Below are 9267 nucleotides of genomic sequence, written 5' to 3' on the forward strand. Positions count from 1 at the left end.
CTGCAAAACAAAATGTTTTTAAGCATTCCCTTTTACATTATCTTCTCTCCTCCTCCACAATATTTTCCAGAGAAAGACACTTCATTTCTGCCATATTCTACTAAGCTTATGTAACTGACACTAGAAGAGAGTGTTAGTCAGTCCTCTTTCATGGCCAGTCCATGTAGAGGGTTTTCTGAGTCTGCAAACACTGGTAGTGAAAGGATTTGTTATTTATTTGGTCCTGGTTTTAGTCCGAGCACAAAGCAGTTTCTAAGCTCCTGTCCTTCTAATTTGTCCTCTGAAGCACAAGGACAGTGTTCTTTTGGAAACTGGTAAGAAGGAAGAGGACAAAAATGATGGGAAGCAGGACAGTGAAACTACATTAAAAACAGCTGGCCTAAGACTTTCATATGCTTACCCAACAGCTCATCTGGCAATAATTTCTGTTCTTCTGCTTCCAGGAGCTTACTGAGGCCCTCAGAGTTGATAACATGTATACCGAATTGGTATGCTTTTCCTTTCTCCACCTTCTGCATTCCAAAGTTACTTTCTACCACCCTACTTTGATCCAAGATGTTTTCCCCACCCACCCTCCTCTTGATGTGAAGCAAGTTACCAGTTTTCCTCCGTTGCCTTTGGGTGCTTTCCATTTCATTATAATGCATACTCTCTGTGTGTTCCAGGAACTCTGTTTTCCCCTGTAGGGGTTTTGGACTGTTTGCAGTGTGAACAGCTGACCAGAATGACATGGAAGGCCATTACTTAGAGGGTCATTTTCTTCCACAGTGTAAATCAAGGTAGTTCTACTGATTACAGCAAAATTGGACTTGAATTACTCAATTAGGTAGAAAAGTCTGTTGCACTGCAAGGTTTTTTTTTTTTTTTTAAATATACATATAAAGAGAAAACCTAATTTAGAGTGTTTGCAGCCCAGCATGCCTACCAGCAACTGGCCTGCTATAAAATGATTAATATGAGGCCCTGCGAACAATGCTGAGGTAAAGATTGCCCAAAGCTGAGCCAGTTATTTTCTGAGATTCAGCTTTAACAGCTTCGTTGTCTTCTCTTGCACAGCATTTGCTTGTAACACAGTCACTGGTTTTCTCCATCACCTCTTTGCCACCTCAACACCACCTTAGAAACATGACTTTACACAATACCTTTGCCTTAAAAGGCACCTTGACACTTTCAGTATGCCCATTCTTCATAGTTACACTATGTGCAGCTAAGAGCTTCAGTAACAGAAGAATCTGAAAACAACTGAAAGCTGCAGCTGCAAATACACCCTATCATTTTTCCTGTGTCTGCAAGTTCCCAAAGGTGGTCCAGAGTTGGGGTCCCTTGTAATACTCCTTGATTTTTTATTTTTAATATATAAGAATCCCATATTTCATGAAAATCTTGAAGGACATGAAAACTCTTCAGTGTGTTTTGATTCAGGCAATTTAGTTCTGTTTCTTGAACAAGAATCTGGCTGATTTCCTTCAGTTGTTCATCTCAGCAGAAAAGGAGGGAGCTCTGAGAAATAGCAATTGCCCAATGCTCCCCAATTCTCCAGGTCCTTGGGATTTATTTCCAGGCAGTTTTTAAGTTTTGAAGGCAAAAGAAGAAACACTTTGTGGTATTCTTTCCTAAGACCACATTTGAATAAGCCATAATCATAACAAAGATCATGGAATCAAAGTTTACTGCTTGCAAACAAAACATTCTGTCAGTTGTTAGAGCATGTATGGAACAATGATAAGGATTCCCTGTGCACAATAAAGAAAAATAACCAAGTTCCTAAATATTTGTGTTTTTCCTTTTGTCAGGTATACGATTACAAAGGACAATCTGCTGAAATAGTCATAAAAATGTAGTCAATATTTCTGACAGCAGAAAAATCATTCCCTGTACCAAGGCTTTGCTGTGGATGGGTTTTTACTGCACACAGGTTCTATAAATCTGTATTTGATACTGCAGCCCCAGCATCCTTACTGCTTCACTTGTCCCACTGTCTTGGCAGCGGTATCCATCCATCTCGCCTTTATTTGGGGAACAGAAAGAGGCTCATTTCCACGCTGCAGATGATTTTGAAAGTCCATCTGGCGCCATCTGGCTGCCAAGAGCTGAGTAATGCACATATTTACATTATAATTTCAGAAAAGGTGTTTTTCTCGTTGCTCAGGACAACAATTCAAGTAAAGTTTAAGGCCAACATTCTCAATCACAGACTTATAAACATGTAAACCTGTGTTTTGTCACTTAAAAATCAATCAGTATGACTGTTCAATTTTCTCCCTCGGCTAACAGTGGAGCAGAAAGGTTTTGCTCACACAGATAGATAAGCCTAAAAATGGTACAGCTCCAGCTGAGTGGATCTGGTGAAGCACAGGTTCTGCAAGTGTTAGCATTAACAGCAGTAAGGAGATGGCTTAACTACCTGCAATGTCAACTCTTGCTTTGTCCTCTGTTCCCTTGGCTGAACACGTGCCTCTATTCACCTTCCTCTTTCAGACTGTTGATGAGCTTGCTTCCTACTACAGTACCCGGACTCCTTTTATAGCTATAATCTGACAAGAAGGTTGAGGCACAAAACAACACACATTGCAACAAACACCTTCTTTGACCCTGTTCCTTAATCTCAGATTTTCCTGCTTTAAGATGACTGAGAAATCAGGATTTCCAAGTCCTTATCTGGCAGAACGTTCTGTGATTTATGGACAGAATGAGTTCTGTGAACAGGGTGATCTATGTATTTGCCTAGAAAAGCTGCATGGCATGTAATGAAGGGTATGTATTAGCATGCAAAGGATACATTTACTGATTACTCTGAAAATCTGAGACTGGGTGAGAGAGAAGGGAGGGTGGTGAGAAGCCAATGTTGCGGGAATGAATGCGAGTCTACAGGCTGAGAAAATACGTTAACAAATGTGAAATCATACAAGCATTTTCACAGGAAACTAGGAAGGAAAAAATGAATAAGTGAAGAACTAAAGCTGAAACTTAGCAAGGCTGAGATTGTAGGAGGCTGGGAAGGATTAGATCAGTCCTTGTCTGATCTGACTACCTGCTTATCCTTAGTCAAAAACCCCCGAAGGATGAAAGCCATTATCCCAGCTTGGTAAGTTGCACATCAGGGGAAGAAATGGGGGTAAAGAGAGCCTGTTCTTGTGTAGTTTTTATCCTTCTTTACGTTTTTTTTTTTTTTTTTTTTTCCTCCACTAGAGGCAAAGCAGCTCAAGGAACCCAAAAGCTGAAGCAGAAAAGCAGCCTCTTGCACTATTCAGGATCCCCAGCTGGTCCAAAAGAACTTTCAAGCCAGATAAACATTTCTGCAACACTTTTGTCTGAATCTGAACTCTGCATAAGGAAATATGGGTCTATAAATAAGATACCAGACTGCAATTCCATTGTGCGTAGGATTTGGTAGGAGCCTTCTGGACCACTGCATGGGAGAGGCAGCTCAGCTGTGGCTTTCCAGGTCACCTATACCACATAAATGGTTTCTTCACTGGAGGAAAGGTCAGAGAATCCCCTCATCCCACACAGTCCCTACGCTGCCACATTCACATTCTAGGACTGGTACCCATCCTCCAAAAGTTAGGGTATCCATGTCCACCACCAGCCAATCGCAACCTTGGCCATGGACTCCTCATAGGGCTGCATGCCCAGAAAGCCAAGGGCTGGATATGCCATTGTGAAACTGCTCCTTTCATCTGACCTGTTTTGGGACAAAGTGCTACTAATAGAGTGACTTCCACCCAAGTCTGTGCATCAAGTCAAACCAGGGTTTGTGGGACAACACCTGATGCAGAAAATGCAAAGCTATTAGAGAGAAGCCAGACTCAGAGATAGTTGTCAGGATGGGCAGTAGGGCAGATCAGTCTTCCACACAAACTGCCTAAAATCTGTCTGACCTCACAGCTGAGCTCCTCTTGGTCCCTGAGGTTTCCTTCATACCATCCTACCAACTAAATATGCTGTTGTTCTTGAACCTGCAAAGGATATGCTTAATATGATTGTTTCCTCTTTCCAATCACTTTGTTTTAAAATGGTGTTAAATGCTACACTTCTCATGGAAGGCACCTGGGCATACTCAAAGCTTGTCCACAATTAACAGAAGTTATCATAGATACTAAAAGCCACTAAAATCCACACTCTGTGAGGAAGAACTTTGAAATTCTTCTCCAGCCCATGATGAGAGCACAAAGATATTTTTGCCAAACTTCCCCTCCTAGCAGCCTTGTGTCTTTCTGTAGAGATCTTAGGTACAAGTGTACAGCATCAATAATGCTACTGCAAAATTAAATAAACACGATATTAAATATTTACTACACCAAGAGTCTCATGCTGTGCCGCTGGTTCTTAGCATTCAAACATCCCATGGGTCACTTTAAAAAGTAAGGATTCATTATGACAATCCCAGTTAAAATAGAAAACACCATACTTTACTAGGCTGCGTTAGGTAGTACATACAAGGACTTAGAAGATCTACTGCTTTGTGCTCCTAACATTTTCTAGAGCAAAGGGATGTACTTAGTTATTATTTTCATAATACCAAGACATAGCACACACTAATGGCTTATTCTATATTAAACAATAAATAGACTTCAGATCAGCATTATCTCAGATCAGCATTATCTCAGATCAGTTTTGTGGCTGTTATAACAAAGCAACACTACAGTTCTGCAATGAAGAACAGTGCAAAGTCTGCTATTGCTCCTTGTCCTTCCTTGGACCAATCATACATACCTTCCCAGTTACACTGGTGCTGCTGTAGCAGTTGTTAGATTCACTGTCTTACACAGCAATGCCTATACACGTTCCTGAATCTCTTGGCTCATCAACATTATGATAAGTTCTGCTCTCTTCCATTCATGATTCCTGGTGTTCTTGAGACCTTTCAATCACCCATCAATTCCTCAATCCCTTTCAGAGTGACATATCCCCAAATCAGCACACACTCCAGACAGGATTTTCCATTTTTCATTTGGGTATTCTCAGGTTTGCTGATGAACTGAACCTGAACCTTTTAGAAAGGGGAGAGAAGCAGCAAAAAGAAATGGCACAAATCAGCAAGCACTTTATAAATCAAAGTAGGTAGTTTTGCTTTTTCAGGATACAACACAGGCTCAAGCTTGAGGGCTTTGCACTTCAGCTCTATGAATTTTGCAGCTCAAATCCTGCTATCTCACGTTTGATTTACTCACTGCCCAAAGAAGCTTACATTGAATTACCTGTGATCAATGAAGAATGGAGCTTTCTGCACTATATCTCCAGTTTCAGCACTGAGTTCTGAAGTTCACAGGACTGAGTATTGTAAGCGTGGGCCAATCCATCATCAAAAGTAATGATCTCATACTTATCGTCCTGCTTTCACATTTGCCCATTGAACTTCCAGGTGAAGTTTGGCATTTTCCTTACCAGGTCCATTTCAAACACTGCAGCTAGCAATTCTTTTGTTGTCATGTTCAGTGGTTTTGTTTCTATCAGGAATGTTACAGGCTAACCTGTTAAAATACCAAAAAGACAATTTTTTGTTTTGCTTAGTTTCCAATCTCTGATTTCCTACGCTAAATAACGAGACTACAGTGAAGTCATTTTGATTTCTTTCTTGAGTGATAGCAAAAATATCAATTAATTCCTTCAACTTCAGCAGAAATTAAGCTACCTAGTTCAAAATATTAAGTAGAAGTTACATACAATCTTACAATACCAAAAACCAACAGACACACTGCTTTCTGTTCAGTTCTTCTGACTTAGTTTTGTTTTTCCCCCTCTGCTGATTCTAGGTTATTGGAAAGGAAATGATATCAGGCAGTTGCTGATGAGATACCTGGAGCCATTTGGCTTATCAGGAACTGACTGGGAAGCAGAAAAAGGATTGATATCTTTGTGTTATCTGTTAAGAGTCCTGCAATGCCTGACAAGGATTGCTATTTGGCTTAAGTAATGCTATTCTACCAAATAATATTTTTTAGTATTTCAAGCATATGTAAGTAGTACACTTAAAGAATGGTACTTTTGGCAAAGATTATTTTTAAGAGATGGCCCTATTGCAGTAAAAGGTAAGGCAAGTGGGCAGCATCATTTTTATCAAGTGCCGAGGTACAGTTTATTGTTCCCATTTTTCCTCTAAAACTGGTCCAAGTTCAGTAGTGACTCACATTCCTCCACACTGACGTCAGCCTAGCTTATTATGTGTAATAACCAGGCTTCAAACTGAGATGTGCTATCTCATAAAAGGTGTTTTCACATGGGTGCTCTGGTAATTGTGGGTTGGTCTATGACTTGAATGTCAGATTTCTGTTCGAGCCTAAAACACCAGTAACATGAATGTTACAAAAATAAAAAAAAAAAAAAGAAAGCAGAGCATAGTTTGGCCTACTTTTTGATACAAAAATCTACAAAACTACAAAATCATAGTTTTGACCCTCATTTTGTTTTCTTTAGGTACTGTCTTCGTACACAGAACCTCCTGTATTCCACAACAAACATCACCTATCACTCTCACAATAAATTTGTAGGCACCCAGCTCTTTTTCATTTATGTGATGTGCAATATAAATTTCTTACCCATCTGCTTCAAGGACAGATTGGATGGGGCCCTGGGCAGCCTCATCTAGTGGGTAGCAACCCTGCCCACAGCACCGGGGTTGGAACTAGATCTCTAAGATCCCTTCCAACCTAAACCATTCTATGATTAATACTCTCTATTTCTGTTGATGTTTCCTATATTCAGCCTCCTTGCCATCTTTGGTATTCAAAAGCAAAGAATTCTGTCTGCTTTCCTGATACTTCAGAAATTCTGCTGTTAGGTAACGGAAGAATTACGTTAGGACTTCAGAGATTTGGTTCACTATCTGGCACAGACATGGAATCTGGGATAATTTCCTGAATTTTTCTACCAGCTGTTCCTTGGCAGAATAGAAACATTAGTATGCCCTTTATTCACCTCACTTGGACTGCAGAATTCCTAGGCAGGGACTAGCCCAACATTGTTTGTCCAAGACATACAGTACGCCTTATCCTAAGGAATAATGGATTGCAGACCTTAGCTAGACTATTAGGACACTATATTAACACCATAAATCTGATCTGATATGAATTTCATCTCCAGTGAGAGACCTTCCTAGAGACATTAATTGAAGAGAGGTTCTGAAAACATTTTTTACCTTGTCAGGATTTGACACAATATCTTCACATTTCTTTGAACAGCCAGCTTTTGTCCAGCTGCAAAAAATGTAGATGCGTATTGCATATGGGATGTGTAACTGTCTTCCATCACAGCTGTCTTTTTGGATGCAGGCACTTTTTTTTCTGACTGTCAAGAGTCTTGGGTACTGTGACACTAACTTCAACCTCCACTTCTTCCTTTATATCTTTCAACTTCCTGAGAAATGAGGGACGTTCACACATTTTTTTCACTAACTTCTTTAGAATCTTAGGGATGATCTCCAATGACTCTTCCTTCTCAACCACCAACTTCTTTATGCTCTTCTTAGGACCTGGATGTCCCTTGCACATCGCACTTCACAAGAAATTCATGCTTCTTTTCTAAGTAAGCAAGCAACTGTCATCTTAGAACATTGGAAATATCTAGACTTCTCTTGGAAGAGGGATTCATGCAGATCCAAACAAGTTCTCCTAGCATCAGAGAATATAGTTAAGAGATCTCAATGCTCCCCCATCAGACAGTCACTGCTGGAAAAGAGATGACAGAAATCCTTCCCACCACCTTGTCTGCCAGGCCATCTGCTGGGAATTTGCTGAAGAGCTAACAATGCATAGAAGGAGATCGGACATGTCAAGCAGGTCCTTCCTTTCATGAACCCATGCTGGCTGGGCCTGATTCCCCAGTTGTCCAACAAATGTCATATGATCTCACTCAAGATGATCCATTCCATAGCCTTTCCCAGCATCGATGTCAGGCTGATGGGTCTGTAGCTTCCCAGGTCCTCCTCAGACTCTTCTTGTAGATAGGAATCACACTGGCAAGCCTCCAAAGTCACAGCAGCAAGTCCTGAATAATATTACAAATTGAGGTTTAGCACCTTTTTTTTTTTTTTTTTTTTTTTTTTTCCCTGAATGGCACACAAGAGGCATTAGTACCTCACTGCACTAAATGCATAACCAAGTAACAAAAATAGTGGTTCTTACTCTAGTGCTGTTTTCTGTACTCCAGTGTCCCTACAAGCATTCAACAGTAGTGGCAAGTAACAGTACTGCAGTAGCCCTACAGCAAACTGGGACATTTTCATAGCTGTTGATAAATATTATAGTGATTAACTTTTTCTTATTTAAAATTTCACTGTGGAAAGAAAGAAAGAAAAATGTGTGTTAACAATATTCCTCAATGATACTGTCAACAACACTGTGGATCCCTCTACCGGTACCCACTTCCTCCTTTCCATGTTACCTTAGGATTTGGTTTACTAATCACTTCAGCTCTGAATGCCTCTGAAAATTCAGGAAGAAATATCGGAACTAGTTAATGACTGAGTGAAGTGGAAAAAGGACCTGTTACCCTGTTTAGGTTTATTTCTAACGTCTGTTTTATGGAGATTAGATTAACCTTGCTTTACTTTACTTACTGTACTTAGTACAACTTCACATGCATCACAAACACTACTCTGGGAATTAAATATGTTCTTTAGAAGTGCTCTGCACACCGACAGTAATGATTTGTGATTTTTTTGTGATATATAATAAAGGCTAATATAATCTTTCTGTTACATCATACAGTTATGGGTCTGTCACATGTGAACATGATGGGAAAGCTTATTTACTTAGTCTTTCAAGGTCACATTCTTTCAGCACCAGTCAAATTATCTGATCATGACTTCTGCTTAAAGAGGATCTCCTGAATTTGAATCAATAAGGATTGCTTTCCAGAAGATAAAATGAACTGTATCTTTCCCCCTGGTCCAGCACTAATCTCCAGAAACTGTAAGGATGAGTAATAGGGTTTGCTCTTTTTTTTTTTTAAACCACTTCCTCCATGTGTAGAAGATGATAGACCACATTTACTTGTGTGAAGTGGTGAATGTATGTAGGAGCACCTGAAAATGCAGTCAGCTGTTGTCATATACCAGGTAGAGAACTGGCTTTCACCAGAAATAATTGTTACTCACCCTTGGGTGTTGTCATTGGACAAGGCTTTTCCACAAACTTAAAAATATTTTCTCCAGCAAGAATCTCAAAGGATCATTCACCGTGCTACAATACTCCTCTATGGCACAAACTTCCTAAAAACAACCTCTTTGGTTAGGAAAAAATGTGTTAATCAACTTGAACGGAGAGA

At 39.9% G+C, this 9267-nt stretch overlaps 1 long non-coding RNA gene across 1 annotated transcript in view; it reads right to left on the reverse strand.

Moving 5' to 3' along the window:
- Window positions 1-4675, reverse strand: part of LOC124418029 — a 21362-nt gene extending 16687 nt beyond the window's left edge. Inside the window, exon 1 of the long non-coding RNA XR_006939336.1 lies at window positions 599-4675. This is a non-coding gene — a long non-coding RNA (uncharacterized LOC124418029). The remainder of the gene's footprint in view (window positions 1-598) is intronic.
- Between the last annotated feature and the right edge of the window lie 4592 nt (window positions 4676-9267).

This window comes from Gallus gallus, chromosome 5 (genome assembly GCF_016699485.2).
Source record: "Gallus gallus isolate bGalGal1 chromosome 5, bGalGal1.mat.broiler.GRCg7b, whole genome shotgun sequence".
Lineage (NCBI taxonomy): Eukaryota > Metazoa > Chordata > Aves > Galliformes > Phasianidae > Gallus > Gallus gallus.